Below are 17,759 nucleotides of genomic sequence, written 5' to 3' on the forward strand. Positions count from 1 at the left end.
TGCTTCTTGGGGATAACATCTGGAAACCAGCACATCACAGCATAACTAGGTGGTCCATGGAACATACATACACAGCTACAGGTTTATTAAAGATAAGGTGAAAATGAAAATCTGAGGCATAAAGCAATTTCCTACTAGATCCAGAAAGACAAACTTCAACGTGAGCTAAATTAAGAACAGAGACTAAGTATCAGAATTTACAATGAACATACTGGCCCAATGGAAAGCCCTACTTCTGGGAATGGCGGACTTCATCCATAGCGCCTTCCTATCACGGTAAGAAACTGCACACCCGGTGCAGACAAAGGAAAAGAGACATGGTGTCATAGGAACCGAAGGGGTTTCCTCAAGGCCCAGGGTCCCAGCGCAGCGGGGGGACAGTTGCTCCCACCTTGTGGCCATAAAGAATCTATTACTATTAAGGCCTTCTAATTCTTGAGGCATTTCCTTCTTGTATCTGAGGAATTCCCCCTCATTGTGAATCTTGTCTTCCAGGACAGAAGCCAGGCATGCAGGGGCTGAGGTGGCATACCACGGACACACACACGGCAGACACACACACGGCAGACACACACACGGCAGGCACACACACATGGCAGGCGCACACACGGCAGGCGCACACATGGCAGGCACACGCACACGGCAGGCACACGCACACGGCAGACGCACGCAGACGGCAGACGCACACACACGGCAGGTGCACACACATGGCAGACACACACACAGCAGACACACACACAGCAGGCGCACACACACGGCAGGCGCACACACGGCAGGCACACACACGGCAGACACACACAGAAGATGCAGGAAGACACACATGTGTCTGGGCTGCACCGTCCACACAGGGCCTACAGGGCGCCTTGCTACGTGGGGTTCAGGGGGTCTCTATCCACAGTAAGCTCCAAGCCTGACTCCCCGGCCTGCCCCCAGCTCCATCCCATACTGTGGCGGCCCTTAGCGTGCCCACAGGCAGGCATCCCCACCCTCCCCTCTCCCACCCTGCATATAGCCCTGGCCACCCTGCAGACCAGGGAGGCCCTCAGGCAGTGGAGTCCACAGAGGACTATCGGGAAAGAGGCCTGCGTCCACCCTGGAATCTGAGGGCAGGCTATCTGGGCAGGGAATTCCAGGGCTCCTGGGTTCTGTACCATCCTCTAAGCTCTAAGACTCCTGGCCATGCAGAGGCCTGTGGCCGGCTGAAAAGCAGGGCAGAAGCCCCCAAAGTACGGGGTCTGGGGGACTTCCCTGGTGGTTCAGTGGTTAAGGGGCTTCCCAAGTGGTTCAGCGGTAAAGAATATGCCAGCTAATGCAGAAGATGCTGGAGACACAGGTTTAATCCCTAGATGGGAAGATCTCCTGGAGAAGGAAATGGCAACCCACTCCAGTATTCTTGCCTGGAGAATCCCGTGGACAGAGCGGCCTGGACTACAGTCTGGACTACTGGGCTACAGTCCTTGGAATCACAAAGAGTCAGACATGCCCAAGCACACACACCAATGGTTAAGACTCTGTGCTCCCACTGTGTGTGTGTGTGTGGCGGGGCGGGGGCGTGGTAGGGTGGGCACAGGTTCAATTCCTGGTCGGGGAAACTAAGATTCCACATGCCACACAACCAAAACCAAAAGCAAACAAACAAAAAATACAGGGCCTGGGTGGGATCTATCCTATCCGAGTTTAAGGGAAGTTTCTGCAGAAACCCAAGGAGGCATATTGTAGCCCTAAGGAGCCCCTCCCTCTTCCAGAGACCTGAAGTAGCAGAGCCCTGCCTCTCAATACAGAAGGGAAGTGAAGTGAAAGTCACTCAGTTGTGTCCGACTCTTTGTGACCCCATGGACTATTGAGTCCATGACATTCCCCAGGCCAGAATACTGGAGTGGGTTGTCATTCCTTTCTCTAGGGGATCTTCCCAACCTAGGGATCGAACCCAGATCTCCCACATTGCACACGGATTCTTTACCAGCTGAGCCATAAAAAGGAAATCCTAATGGTAGTTTCCATATTTCCACTTCACGCCAACTCACTCTCCACACTGAGCATCTCCCTGTAAACTCTGTGTCTCCCTGTACAGACACAGACGGAATCATTTAATATGACTTCTCATCCCAAACATTAACAGACACAGCCTACATGTATGCCTGACATAATGGAGAAATATTCAGAGAATGACGCTCTAACTAATTCACCTATAACAAAAAGAGGCGGTGTATGAGTCCCCAGGGAAAGCAAAGACTATAAGACTTATGAAATGTCACCACCCACATGCTCTATGGAAAATTAGTGGAAACATGCATGGGGAATGGATTATGATATTAAAATGAAGCCCATAATGAGGACCTTCACCTCTGACAAGCATTCAGCCAGCTATTAAACAGTCATTATTAAAACTAAAAATGTTAGTTTTGAAGACAAGGCAGTAAAAGAACTTATAAAGCCAGAGAACTACATGATGGTGGAAAATACTTTAGAATTCTGTGTTTACACCGGTCTTTGTTTCTTAAAAGCAAAGTCCCAGAAATAAGCTGCAAATGGCCAGGGAGCTCAGTGTCTATCTTCCTGCAGCAATGATTCTCCATGAGGATTTTCTGGGGGGAGTTTTTATATTAATATAAAATGAATTCCATTTATTATTTTATATTAATATAAAATGTTATGTTATATATACATTAACAAAATATATTAATATAAAATAATAAATTAAATGTAATTTAAATATATATTTAAACATACTATAAACTTTTATATTAATATGTATCAATAACTTATATTAACATAAACATTTATATTAATATAAAATTAATTACAAATTATTTTATATTAGTAATTTTTCTATTAGAGGATACAGGACTATGTCATGAAGCAGAAAGAAAAGTCCCCAAGAGATAAAACACAAGACAAAAAATCGTCCCTTAAGGTGACATCATGGTGTGCTCAGCCGAGCATCCACTCTTGATTTTCCAAGAGGAATGTTTTGGAGGTAAAATCTGAGAGGCACTGTCCTGGGTGAGCACCACAGTCCCTTCTCCTCAGCCCCCCTGACACACCCACAAGGCTGGACACCAACCCCAAGGACAGAGAAGACCCCAGACGGGCTCTGCACCAGGAAGGAGAACATGGACGTGTCCTCCTGGGGTCCCCACAGCGTGCTCCCGGGTGACATGACTGCCCCATTCTGCAGAGATGAATGACACGTCCTAAACCTCGACCATATGACCTGCATGGCCGTCACCGATCCTCCCCCGAGGAAGAGCTTTCCATGACTCTGACCAAAAAAAACTATCCCACCAGAGGTGGTAGGAATATACATCCTCCCCCAAAACCCCAAAGTCCAAAAACCCCTGAGATATTGGCAATCTTCCTATCAGCAGACAGATCTGAAAGTGTAGCTCACAGAACTGACTTAGTTACCCAAACAAACGGGGAAAGGAAAGTCTGGGGGTTTTATCACAAGGATATCGCAAACAGGACATGAAGATAAAGTAAAAATAGCCACAGAGGTTTCTGGTGTTGCTAGGAATCCTACGCTATTCAGCTCTTACACAGCACCATATTGGTGGTGTCACATGGGTTTTCAGGGAAGAGGTGAAAATGAGGCACGGAGGGAAGTGATTACTGTCACAAGCAGGCTACAGACAGGAACGCCCTTGACCGCCAGGCTGGAGTTTGGCAAGGTCTCCACTCTGCCTTCCTCGGGTTCCTGGACAAGAGAAACCAGATTGAGTGATGGAAGTGACCCTGGTCTCCATCCCTGGTGCCTTTTTAATCTGTTGACCGGGGAATTCTGCAGAAACTAATGCCTGTGGCCGGCAGATTGTTATGTAAGTGAATACTGAAAGGTCTCCAGTCAATAACATCTGGGTAACAAAAGGCATTTTGCTATGCCTCTGGTCAATAATGTGTTAAGCACACTGCCTCGCCTCTTCCAGCATCTTACCCTCTGGCACAGCCCCAACCCAGACACTTGCCAAAGGCTCTGAGATGGACAGCGGCCACACAAGACTTGCAGAGTCAACAGGGAGAGAGAAGATGCCTGGAGCACTGGCTCCTGCTCAGGTGAGAACAGTTCCGCTTCCCAGAATGGGGTCCACAGATGAGTCTCAGAGCACCAGACAGTCTCTGCAAGAATCCTTCCGTGTTTTCACTCATGGGGTTTTCTTCTTACTGAAGTAAAACATGCACACAGCGAAATACACAACAAATCTTAAGTCTACAATCCCATAAACCAGGACAACTGCAGACACCAGAAACACCCCCATCAGGATACAGACATTTCCATTTCCATCTCCTATGAAGTTCCTGTGAGCCTCTGAGCAGGCACCTCCTGGTAATGCACGTGGCCCCACCAGGCTGATTTCTATCATCTCCTCTCCAACCTTCTGACAGTTAGTGCGTGTGCACCCCCGATGGCCAGCTCACACCTGCTGCTATTCTCGTTGTTTAGTCACTAGGTCGTGTCCAACTCTTCTGCAACCCCATGTAGAGCACCCCGACAGGCTCCTCTGTCCAAGGGATTCTCCAGGCAAGAACACCAGAGTGGGGTGCCCAGTCCTTCTCCAGCGGATCTTCCTGACCCAGGGATCAAACCCTGGTCTCCTGCGCTGGCGTGCAGGTTCTTTACCACTGAGTCACCTGGGAAGCTCCGGCTACCGTCGGTGCCTTGCTGTTTCAGGGCACATACCTGCTTTCATTACTTACTACCAACCGAGGCAGCAAAAGCAGTGGTTCTCAATGGGGCCAGCATGCCCCTCAAGGGAGCATTTTGGAAACTGTGGGGAAGGGGACTCTCTGGGTGGTCATTTAGTGGCAGAGACCATGGATACCACTCGTCTGGAATAGCACCCTCCCACCCAACAGTGAAGACCTGGCCCTCATCCTGCTTGAATTCCAGGCTCCCACAGACCTTCACGCTGACAGAAGCATCATTTACCACTTTGGGAGCCTGGCACCCCTACTCCATCCTCCACTGGGATAAAATATATTTTGCTGGCACAGTTTCATAGATCCTGAATTTTCCTGGGATGCAATCACTGTGGAAATGGAGGGAAGACTGGCCTCCCATCACCACTCAGACCCTGATCACCAGTCAGTCCTCACCTAGGGGTGTGTGGACCATGTGTCTGCTCCAGGCTACATGGGCAGGCATCCTGTATCCCTGCACTCAGTCTGCATAAAACACCACTGACTTCCTCAGACCAGTCGGCCCCTACCCAAGCATCTACACACCAAAATACATCATTTTAACCCAAATTACTTTACTTATTCCTTACACAGGCTACTATATTATTTGGAAATTATGTTGTAGCTAAGTTTTATTTTATCAACTCAGAATTGTAAAGGGGGGGTTAAAATATTTTCATGAAAAGGGAGTATTCATTTAGACCATGAAATTTTTGCACCTTGTTTTATGTCCCTGGACATATTCCAGTGTCTCTTGATTTATAGTCTATGGGAACTTGAATAGAATTTGTATGCTGCTGTTGTGCAAAAACTGTATAAATCTTAATTATGTTGAATTGGTTCATAGTGCCTTGCAAGCCTACTTTTCCTTCTAATTTTCTATTCATTCTATTAATTTTTGAGAATTTGATATTGAAACTCCAACTAAAAATATTAATTTATCTACTTAAAAAATAATTGTAATTTATAGTGCAACTAAATGTAGTTTTGTTGTATATTTTCCAAGTGTCCTGTAACTGTGTTATCATACTTCCATAATTTAAAAAATAAAAAAAGAAATAAAAAGGGGGAGGATATTTGGTTTTGAGTGAGGTGAGAAGCACCGGTCTAAAGTGATAGCATCTGACTCAATTTGACTCTTGGTCAGGAGCCACTGGCTGTATTTTCAGGGGTCCATGAGTTCCCTAGGGGCCCAGATGGTAAAGAATGTGCCTGCAATGCAGGAGACCTGGGTCTGATCCCTGGGTTGGGAAGATCCCTTGGACTAGGGCATGGCAACGCATTCTAGTATTCTCGCCTGGAGAATCCCATGGACAGAAGAGCCTGGTGGGCTACAGTCCATGGGGTTTCAAAGAGCCAGACATCACTGACTGACACTTCCACTTCCTGAGTTCTCTGGTTTGGGAAGCCAGCTGTGCAGAGCCTGGAATGCCAAGCTGCTCCTCCATCAACAGCACCCTGAGTCCCCCTGAAACCCAGCTACCAAACTGCACTTTAGTGGGGGTCATTTGAGAGATGGCCCAAAATCAGGAATCAGGTACAGGTACTTGTACTCTGTACCTCTTAAATGGGGACTCTCAGGAGCGAGTGCCTGCTTCTCTCTACCAGGAATGCTTTTGCATCTCCTGAGTGCTTCTTTCTGATCTTGAAGACACGGGAGGCTGTGCTATGCCAGGTGCCTGCAGGAAAACGTGTTGGTGTTGTCGGCCTCAGCTACTCGTTAGAACCAGCCTGGGGACTCTAGGAATGCCAGTGCCCCGGGCACACCCCGAGATGCTTGTTAGTTTGCACTGAGGTCCCATCCAGCAGTGCTGAGAGTGCCCTGGGCAGGCCTGAGAAGCCGGCAGGACAGAGCACTGTGCTTTCTTTTGTTCCTGCAGCCCCACTGGGGTCACCGAATAAGGTACACACTGAAGGAGAGTGAAAGTGTTAGTCACTCAGTCATGCCCAACTCTTTGCGACCCCATGGACTGTAGGCCACCATGTTCCTCTGTCCATGGGATTTCCCAGGTGAGAATACTGGAGTGGGTTCCCATTCCTTTCTCCAGGGGATCTTCCCAACTCAGGGACTGAACCCAGATCTCCTGCATTGCAGGCCAATTCTTTACCATCTGGGCTACCAGGGAAGCCCCTAAGGTACACACTAGTACCTATAAAACAAACAACAATGACCTACTGTATACCACAGCAAACTTTACTCAATATCCTGCGATAAACCATAATGGGTGCAGGGCAGGGGGGAAGATTCAAGAGGGACAGGACATATAAATATTTACGGCTGATTCACACTTGTATCGCAGAAGACAACACAACACTGTAAAGCAATTATCCTCCAATAAATTAAAAAAAATAATGGGAAAGAATCTGCAAACTGAATTTTGCAGATTTTTGAATAACTGAATCACTTTGCTGTATACCTGAATTACTGTGAATCAACTATACTTCAATTTTTAAAAGTACATAGTTCATCAAGCTTTACCTTATACATTTCTAGATTTCACTTTGTCTCCACTTAAAATTTTTTTTTGATGTGTATCATCTTTATTACAACATTTATTACAACATTGCTTCTGTTTTATGTTTGGTTTTTTGGCCCTGTGGCATGTGGGATGTTAGCTCACCTGACCAGGGAATGAACCCACACCTCCTGCCTTGGAAGGTGACGTCTTAACCATGGGACCACCAGCGACGTCCTTGTCTCCACTGTTGTTTTGCTTTCTCCCTATTTTTAATTCATGGTGCTGAACTCCAAAGTATGCTGGTGACCCACAGCCCTGGGGAAGCCAGCCCCGTCCCACACTCGGTGAGATCACTCTGCAAGTTCCCGCGTGCCACAGCCAGGAGGCTGCACCAGCACTGCCTGGGGCCCCAGCACCTAATGGGGTTCAAGGGGGGGCAAAGCTGCTCACAGTGCAGATCCTGTCAGCCCACCCGACACCCTGGAAGACAGGAAAACACAGGCAACTGCCGGCCGACAGCAGCAGACGGGGAGCAACAGGAGGCAGAGTCCCTGACGACTCCTGTCCTTCACAGCGGTGTGTTCACATTGAGTTTGTCCATGTTGATGGCATACGAATCCCCCTGTGCTTCCCTAACCCCGTGCTATGGGAGCTCCACTGCGGTTGTCCAGCTTTGCCACGTGGATCAGTGAGACGCTCTCCACGGCCTCTCTGCCTGCTTCCAGATGGACACACCTGCCACGGATGCAGCCCAGTCACAGGCCCTCCATCTGGCCCTGTCCAGGAGCACGGCTGAGCCAGAGTGTATCGAGTGATGCCCAGGACAACCACACTTTGTCCACTGGGACAAATCTCCAAGAATCCCATTAGGCAGAGAGACCTCCAATGTCCTCTGCTTCACCAAGCAGACTCCTGTCCAATCAAGGACAGCGATGAGCACCCATCTTGTTCACTACTCTATCCTCAGTACTTAGCATAGAAGAGTACCCAGCACACAGTAGACACTCGATAAACATTTGTTAAGTAAGCTGTTGTTTAGTCGTTCAGTCACGTCTGACTCTTTGTGAACCCGTGGACTGTAGCCTGCCAGGCTCCCTGTCCATGGAACTCTCGAGGCAGAATACTGGAGTGGGTTGCCATTCCCTTCTCCAGAGGATCTTCCCAACCCAGAGATCGAATTCAGGTCTCCTGCATCGTGGGGAGATTCTGTACCATCTGAGCACCAGGGGGTATGACTACAAAATACTAAATGGAGTACTGAATAGGATATAAAATAGGTAAGAAAGAACCCACCTGCCAATGCAGGAGACACAAGAGACGGGGGTTTGATCCCTGGGTCGGGAAGGGAATGACAACCCACTCCAGTATTCTTGCTTGGAGAATCCCATGGACAGAGGAGCCCGGCCGGCTACAGCCCATGGGGTCGCAGAAAGTCAGACATGACTGAGCGCCTTAGCACATACCATGTGGAGTCCAGAGGTCTCTGTCTCCTTCTGGGTGCCAGCCCTCCACCAAGGTAATCACCCCATCTAAGCTTCTGTTTCCTCCGCTGTAACAGGAGGGTGATAATCGCGTGTCTCTCGGGAGACTGCTGGGAGGATAAAAGAGCATTAAGTATAAACAGTCTTATAAACTGTAAAGTGCGGTGCATGCCTGTTATGAATGAGTGTCACCCTAGTGTCTGTAGCTACACCACTCAGCGTCAACCTTCATCTGGAGGAGCCACAACTTACCCTTCCCCACGGTGGTTAGGGCATTCATAACTATCTCCTCCAGGAGACAACCCTTTCCAGCCCAAAGCCCTAGGAGGGCCGCTCCCAAACCAGTTCAACTTGGCAGGACTAAAACGCCTGCAAGCAACTTACAGACACACCCTAGAATAAACCTCCAGAAAGACTGCCAAGTTCCCCAAAGACAGATTTGAACAGCTTTTACTCCTGGTTCACACAGGAATAAAAACAACCACCCTCCCCGCAAAAAGAACAACAACAAAACACAGATTAAACCGCCATCACCTTCTTAGAAGACAAACTGACAACCAAGAGTAGGAGGAAAGGACGCTCGCTTTCTGCGCGCTGTGCAGGGAAAGGGGACGCCCCGCGCGAAGGTGCCAAAGAGACAGTCGTCCCCCTCCCGCCCCCCGCCCCCGCCCCCGCCCCCGACCTCGCCCCCGCCCTCCTACCTGGCGCCCGGCGGTCGCGTGCGGGGAGGCCGGGCGGGCGGAGGCGCCCTGGGAGCCGGCACATCACATCCCCTCGGTCGGGACCCGGACCCGCGCTCCCTGCCGGCTCCGCCTCGCGCCCGGGAAAGTACGGGCGCGGCTCCGCTGGGGCGGGGACGGCTCCCACTCCGCCCCACCGCGGAACTGGGAGACCGCCGGCCCCTTCCGGCGCCACTCTCCCCCTGGCATCCCCGCGCAGGACCCTGGACGGCGGCCGCGCGCCCCTCGGGACAGAGAGGGGATGACTCACTGTGACCTAGGCCCCGTGGATGTCCCCCACCCCCACGGCGGGGCCCCTGGGCACGATTTCCGGTGGAGCTCTCGATCCCAGGTACGCTCACACTCCTGTCCCCAAGCCGGACCTTCAGCAAGCCTCAGGCGCTTTGTTGATCTTCTCTGAACCACCGTTTCCTCTTCTGCGAAAAGGGATCTTAACAGCACCGACCTCGTGGAGCAGTTGTGGGGTTTCAAGGCGCTAATGCCGTAAACCTGGGGCCAGGCGCAGAGTTGATGCTCCACAAATCACCTGCTGCTTTTACTGTTACTCTTATGGGCCCGGACAAGAGAACAGCAGTGCATGTGGTCCAATCTTGGTATCAGACTTCCTGGCCAGACCTCGTGGGCTTTTAAGCTTAAAACTCACTTAAGTTCGTTTTGAACTCAGAGGAATGCAATGAATGGGTCACACCTACACCTCCCTGGGGAGGGTGGGCGGAGGGAGGAGGCTGAGGTCCCAGTGCACCCCCTTGGTTCCAAGGAACCCTTCCCTTTCCAATCTGTGCCTCCAGCGAGTGACTGGCCCCCAGCTTGTTTTGAGGACTTCATAGGCCAACCTCCCAGGAGACACAGAGTCAACGATGATTGTTTCCTTCCTAACAGAACAACACCACCCCTTCCTGTATCCCTTCCCGCCTGGGCAGACGCTGGTGTCCCTCACCCATCTCTTGATATCTACATCAGAAACTCAGGAACTGAGACAACTTCAGCTGCCCCAGATAATTCTGAGATGGAAGAAAGCATAAATCGTCCAGCAGCCACAGCTCTTCTGCTCTAATGCCTGTCTTGAGACCACAAATGATGATATTTTTCTTTTTTTTTTCTTTTTCTTTTATCTGGTTCCAGAGTTCATATGGGAAATAAATGGGGAAACAGTGGAAACAGTGTCAGACTTTATTTTCGGGGGCTCCAAAATCACTGCAGATGGTGATTGCAGCCATGAAATTAAAAGATGCTTACTCCTTGGAAGGAAAGTTATGACCAACCTAGATAGCATATTAAAAAGCAGGGACATTACTTTGCCAACAAAGGTCCATCTAGTCAAGGCTATGGTTTTTCCTGTGGTCATGTATGGATGTGAGAGTTGGACTGTGAAGAAGGCTCAGCACCGATGAATTGATGCTTTTGAACTGTGGTGTTGGAGAAGACTCTTGAGAGTCCCTTGGACTGCAAGGAGATCCAACCAGTCCATTCTGAAGGAGATCAGCCCTGGGATTTCTTTGGAAGGAATGATGCTAAAGCTGAAACTCCAGTACTTTGGCCACCTCATGTGAAGAGTTGACTCATTGGAAAAGACTCTGATGCTGGGAGGGACTGGGGGCAGGAGGAGAAGGGGACGACAGAGGATGAGATGGCTGGATGGCATCACTGACTCGATGGACGTGAGTCTGAGTGAACTCTGGGAGTTGGTGATGGACAGGGAGGGCTGGCGTGCTGCGATTCATGGGGTCGCAAAGAGTCGGACATGACTGAGTGACTGAACTGAACTGAACTGAGAGTTCATATGGATCCTCTTTCTCGGAGGAACAGGCTTCAATTTGGGGCTGGTGATAAAGCATTATGAGAACTCGTCACATGTCCCATCTCGTAGTGAATTTCTATTTAGGTGATGGTTCTCAAAACCCAACTTGCATGTTAGAATCACCGAGAGGATCTGGACTGCTGATGCTCAGATAAGCGTCATCAGAATCTCTGCAGCTGACACCCAAATATCAGAATTTTGAAAGCTCCCGTGCATGTGCGCTAAATTGCTTCAGTCATGTCCAACCCTTTGCAACCCCATGGACTGTAGCCCACCAGGCTCCTCTGTCCATGGAATTTTCCAGGCAATAATACTGGAGTGGGTTGCCATGTCCTCCTCCAAGGGATCTTCCTGACCCAGGGATCAAACCCTTGTCTCTTAGGTCTCCTGCACTGGCTGGCAATTTCTTTACCAGTAGTGCCACTGCAGTCCCTTGGACTGCAAGGAGATCCAACCAGTCAATCCTAAAGGAAATCAACCCTGAATATTCACTGGAAGGACTGATGCTGAAGCTCCCAACAATTTGGCCACATGATGTAAAGAGCTGACTCAGTGGAAAAGACCCTAATGCTGGGAAAGATTGAAGGCAGGAAGAGATGGGGACGACAGAGGGTGAGATGGTTGGATGGCATCACCAACTCAATGGACATGAGTTTGAGCAAACTCAAAGCCTGGGGTGCTGCAGTCCATGGGGTTGCAAAGAGTCAGAACTACTTAGAGACTGAACAACACGTGTCACTGTAGACCCAGGTGATTGCAACACGTGTGCAGCATTGCAAACAAGTGTGTGTCCAGACCTACAGTGCTGCCGATTCTCTGCATCTTCCACTTGAAACTGCTTCATCGCATGTGTCCAAGTGGCAGTTAATGAAACTGACATGGGGGGACCAGCTCAACACTGAAGAACTAGCCCAGAAGTGATACAACTGTCTTACTGTTTATGCAATGGAAGTTTTTAAAGTCATTTACAAGTAGAAAGTAAAATTGATTTGTGCGATCATGTAGAAATAATAATTACATTTTCATTTTTCTTTATGTTCTGATGCCTCGGACAAACCCATACCCCAGCTGTTCTGCTAGATGCCTGGGCCCCTAGACCCAAGGAGGACCCTCAAACAGCCCCCCATTGTGGGGATGAGACCTGAAGGCCTGCCCTTCTCACCTGTGACCACTGTTCTGCTGGGATCCTGAAATCATCATCTCCCTCACTCAGCTGTGCTGAATGCCTTCCCTGGCTCATCCTCCCTCTGTTTCCTAGGTAACAGGTGTATCCACCTGCCCTGGTCCACCCTGGGTTGGAGGCTTCAGAAGGTGGAGGCTGTCACATAAGTCACTGTCCGCTCTGGTCTCAGCATCACACAGATACTGTAGATGCAGGGTATACTTTAAGTCAGAGACCTTTCATGAAAATGACGACACATGTAGCTTGACAAAAGTGTGTGAGCAACAGAAACAACAGAATACTTCTGGAGTGTGTGTCCCTCACTCCCCTCCCATCTCTGAGACTCTCACTTGGGAGACTCGACTGCCTGCTACCCCCCAGACCACCTTCCTTAAGAGAGACTGTGTGTGTTAGTCACTCAGTCATGTCCGACTCTTTGCGACCCCATGGACTATAGCCTGGCAGGCTTCTCTGTCCATGGAATTCTCCAGGCAAGAATACTGGAATGGATTGCCATTCCCTTCTCCAGAGGTACTTTCTAACCCAGGGATCGAACCCTAGTCTCCTGCATCGCAGGCAGATTCTTTACCATTTGAGCTACAGGGAAGTCTAAGAAAGACTGTATTCCCTGAGAATTTTCAGTCTCTCTCCTACCTGGCAAGCTCCTCAGATCATGTGACCCTCTTCAGGAGGACCATCTTACAATGCATGAAAGAAACAGCACCTGGTTGACTGGTACAGCATGCTCTCATGGTCTGAAACACAAGACGCTGCCCATGACCAATGAGGCATGACACTTTGAAGATTGCCCATTGTGAACATTCAGGCCAGACATGACAGCTCTAAAGAGGGAGCGTTTATGTGCTTGTTTCCTTGACTCCCCAAAGCTAAAATGCTGGTGAACTCTGAGCCTCTCATTTATATCATAAACCATCGAGTTCAGAAGGATGTACATTCATGTAAAGAGCACAAGGTATTTTTCCCACCCAGAGGAGCAGCGTTCAGCAGGAGGCAAGAAGAAAAGCAGAGAAGAGATGCCTGGTGTTTGCTGACCCTGGACAGTCACTGAGAGGAGACTCAGCACCCCATTCTCCCCTGCCACCAAACAAAAGAGAGACCCTGGCCTCCTCCCGAGAGAGGAGGCTTGAGGGGACTCTGGAAGAGACCAGAATCCCTGGGCTCCCCAAGGTGTAGCCCTGGACACCACCCATGTCGTAGCAAAGACTTGGGTCCAGCATGGCCCAGGCCAAGGGGCAGCTGGACAACAGAAATGCTGGGCCTGGGCCAGGCTGCCTCGCTAGGTCCAGTGTTCAGAGTCCCAGACCCTCCAAGGGGACATCAGCGGGGCTGAGATGAGCTGGCACAGGTTGGGACCAGCAGGGCAAGCTCAATCTCCACTGGGGGATGTAAGTCCAGAGAATGACCTTCAGGCAGAACCCTTATCCGGACCCCAGGACAAGCCGAAAGCTTTCCCTACCTCCACCTCCATCACGTCCGAAGAATCCCAGTTACCGTCCAGAGGAAAACAAGCTGCTTGAAGAGGGAAGAGTTCTGAACAGATTCTCTTAGGTTATGCAAAGAGACTGAGCCGTAACCCAGTGCAGACTAAACAACTCTGTATTGCCAAGATGTTTTTTTTTTTTTTGCTGGCATCAGATGGAAATGAGGCTTCACACGCTAAGCTGACTTCAGTCGTGGAAAAGTTTTTCAAAAATTACATGTTCACACAAGGGGCCTCTGTGACTGGCTACGCCTGGTTCTTTTTGTTGTTGTTATTTATGGAACTGCCGGTAAGTGTTCACAGAACCACAGTGTTCCCTGAGAAGGGTTTAAAAACCACTGTCCTAGATGGACTTCCTTCTACGGTCTAGTTTTTCTGCTCCGTTCACACATTTTCCATCCACTGGCCTCCAAATAATGACTTTTTAAATCTATGTCTCTTTCTACGTCCTGTCACCGCAGCTTCGTAGCTTTAACGAGCTGGAGGCTTCCTTTCTCCACATAAGTAGTTTACGCGTAAAGTTTACACGTAAGTGTAAAAGTTTCTTCTTCAGAAGGACACAGCTCTTCTGATGAAGGCCGTGGGACGGGCAAGCATTCGGGCCCACAATACTAGCAAGGACCCTAAGGAGAAGCACAAGGAACTTCCTTCCAACTGCTACCACCCCAGCAGGGACAGGCATTCCCACTCACATAGCGGCAGCAGCCGTGGTGTCAGTAAGCACAGCACCGATGAGCTGCCACCCACTGTTCTGAGGAGTCCTGTGGGCCTGAGCAGTGCTGGCATCTCCTCCAGTTCTGACTCTTCAGGGAAAAGCTGCGTATCAATGATGTATCTCAGCACCATCACTCCACAATGAGCGCAAATTCCACAAGTTCAGGTGGACAATGGACATCTCAGCGCCCTCGTGAAACTGGACAAGAAGCCAGTGGAGACCAATGGCTCTGATGTCAATCACGAGCACAGGTCAAACAGCCAGCATATGGACCTTCATCATGTTGGACTCACTGTTAAGTGCCCAAGGAATGAACGTGTATTCATTTCTTTAGGTCAATTTTTCCTTTACTTTTTTAACTTAAAAATTGTTAGCATGAAAAACTTCCTCCTGACATGGAAATTTCTGTGATCATCTTTCTACTCAAGTTCCTCTGATTGTTAAGAATTTTACCAATCAGACAGCTACACGTGAACTAGAAGAGGAGAGCCGGGGAGAAAGTATAAAATATCAGAAAACTTCCATGGAAAATAAACTACTTCTTAACCTCCTTTGTGTGCTTCCCAGGTGGCACAGTGGTAAAAGAATCGACTGCCAATACAGGAGATGCAAGAGACACAGGTTCAATCCCTGGGCTGGGAAGATCCCCTGCAGGAGGAAATGGACATGCGCTCCAGTATTCTTGCCTGGAAAATCCCATGGATAGAGGAGCCTGCTGGGCTTTAGTCCACGGGGTTGCAAAGAGTCAGACACGACAGCACGCACACACATGCACATAACCTCCTTTATGAAGAAGAAAAGACACACACGGCAGGCAGCGCTGCCAACTCTTGGTTCTAATTGCAGCTTTCATCTTGTTCAATGAAGGTAAATGGCCACGGAGACTTCTAGTGTCTGGTTTTTGCCACGTTAGCGCAGAAAGAACACAGCAAGTTCCAATGGCCGACTGCCTTAGTAACTTCCAAGAATTGTTAGCAACCTAGCAGAACTGGACTGGCGGGCCTTCTCTTTTATACCAGGCTGTCTTTGACTTGGTGACTGCTTCAACACATAACACAAAACCACGTATGACCACGTCATCTATCACCATCCAAAAGGCAGCCGTTACCAACTTCCCTGCGTCATCAAAAAGAAAAGGGCTGAGCGAACCTTTTGTGCTTAGTCATACACAAAACACGTAACAAGAGTACCGCTTTCCTTAAACACAGTTCTCAGTCTAATGTTCTTTCCTTGTAACCCTACACGGTCCCGGCATCACTGGTTTTCTACAAGATTCTGGAACTGGTCACCTTCCCTTTTTTCCCCGAGCACCCAAGCACCTTCCAAAATCCAGATGTTGCAATCTCTCAACCCTTTGATCCTTTTGGAATATAACTGCCAAATTAATTTCTTTAAGTGGTTTCCTTCAACATGATCACTGTAATACATTAAAGGGATTTTCCAGGGGCTCAGTGGTAAAGAATCCACCTATCAACACAGGAGATGCAAATTCAATCCTTGGCTTGGGAAGAGCCCCTGAAGGAGGGCATGGCAACCTACTCCAGTATTCTTGCCTGGAGAATCCCATGGACAGAGGAGCCTGGCAGGCTACAGTCCATGGGGTCCCAAAGAGTCGGACATGACTGAGTGACTAAACAAATATATTAAAGGTGGATGAAAATTCTCTACTCCTCCTTTAACTTAGAGGCAAAGTCAGATTTCCCTTCCCTTGAATCTGGCATCCCCTTAAATCAGTGACTTACCCAACCAATTCTAACCAATAAAATGAGGTAGAATAGAATTTCTGGAACTTCTGAGACAAGATCATCAGAAACCTTTCAGCTTCTTCCTGAGTCTCTTAGGACTCTGTTGGTGCCCAAAGCTACCTAGTAAGAAGTATTACTCTCCAGAGACTGCCGCACTATTGGAAACCTTAAATTCCATAAAGACCACATAGATATACCCAGTCCACAGCCCCAGCTGACAGCCAGGACCTACCCCAGCCATGGGAGAGCCATCTTAGATGTTAAGCCAGTCAACTCTAGTCAGCTACTATCTGACTACATACCCAGGAGGGGCACCAAAGGAAAACCTCCCAGCTGAGTCCCCTCAACCCACAGAAGCATGAGTGATAATAATACACTGTTTTTTTAAGTCACTGAGTTTGTAGCACAATAACAGACCAGAAGCAATGGCCACACTCAGGAATGTGCCACGATTCTCCGTGGCCCGTCCTGAACCATGGCAAGTCAGCCCAGCCTGCGACATCTCCCAGGATTAAAACGACACTGATCTCTTTTCTCCATCGTCACCTCTGAACACTGCCTAGTCACAGAGTTCCTCAATATCTATCTCACCAGCAAATAAAGGAAAAATGAGAGGTATGAGATGGTCAAATAGGTTTAGCTTTAAATACACTATTCAGAGTAAGAGAAGTGGCTTATAATCTTGTACTTTTCAGCAAACGCTAACTGCGAGAATGATTTAGTTTCTAGTGTTGTTATTCCGTGATTTTCCAAGAAATAGTACAACCCGTGAGAAGTAAGCCTCTGTCAGCGAAGATACTTAGAAGAGTAATGCGAGGCCATGACTTCTGACATCAGAAGCAGAAGAAAATCTGGGCAGACTCAAGAATGCCTAGTTGTTTAATCGTTTCCCTAATTTCCAAAGGCATGGACTGCAGCCTACCAGGCTCCTCCGTCCATGGGATTTTTCAGGCAAGAGTACTGGAGTGGGGTGCCATTGCCTTCTCCGAAAGGTTATACTAACACTCACCTATTCCTTTCTCTTGTCTTTTCTCAAAACAATGTGGCAAAAACTTGGCAGCTGGTGAACTGCTGTCCAACAGTCACCCCTGTTCACTTTGCCCCCAGGGAGAATGGAGCTGGGTCCAAGTGTTGGGAGATGAGGCCATAGGACCACAGAGGCCTTCTTTGCCTCTTGCATTCTTATTAGTAAGTCTCTAACTTAAGAGCTTTGATGGACGATGCTGAGCCATCCCAACTCTGGGATGGCTAGACCTACTGATGGGCTCAGCCTGTGGTCAAGAATACAGCTGGTACTGACCTCGGAGAAAGCCAATGCCACGGGGCCCTGAGTCATCCCAAGAGTGACCATAGTAGAAGCTTATGATCTTAATTCCTCAATAACTGCATAAAATATTCAGACTTGGGACCAGTTTTGGGCAGGAGACACAGAAGATTCCCTGAGTGTGACTTCTGTATGGGCACCAAAGATGCCTTCTTGT

General features: G+C 48.9%; 1 protein-coding gene across 9 annotated transcripts in view; it reads right to left on the reverse strand.

Annotated features, from left to right (window-relative positions):
- The window catches only part of IL1R1 (interleukin 1 receptor type 1), an 87,758-nt gene that overhangs the window by 41,006 nt on the left and 28,993 nt on the right, over window positions 1-17,759 (reverse strand). For 3 of the 9 annotated variants that reach the window (XM_070379883.1, XM_070379879.1, XM_070379881.1), the window contains exons 1-2: window positions 9,319-9,702; window positions 8,600-8,727 (exon numbers count right to left, since the gene is read on the reverse strand). The exons of 2 other annotated variants lie outside the window; for them this stretch is intronic. The gene's annotated coding sequence lies outside the window, so the exon portion shown is untranslated. 4 more of the 9 variants (XM_070379888.1, XM_070379885.1, XM_070379884.1 and 1 more) reach the window with 3 other exon arrangements.

Source organism: Bos mutus, chromosome 11 (genome assembly GCF_027580195.1).
Source record: "Bos mutus isolate GX-2022 chromosome 11, NWIPB_WYAK_1.1, whole genome shotgun sequence".
Lineage (NCBI taxonomy): Eukaryota > Metazoa > Chordata > Mammalia > Artiodactyla > Bovidae > Bos > Bos mutus.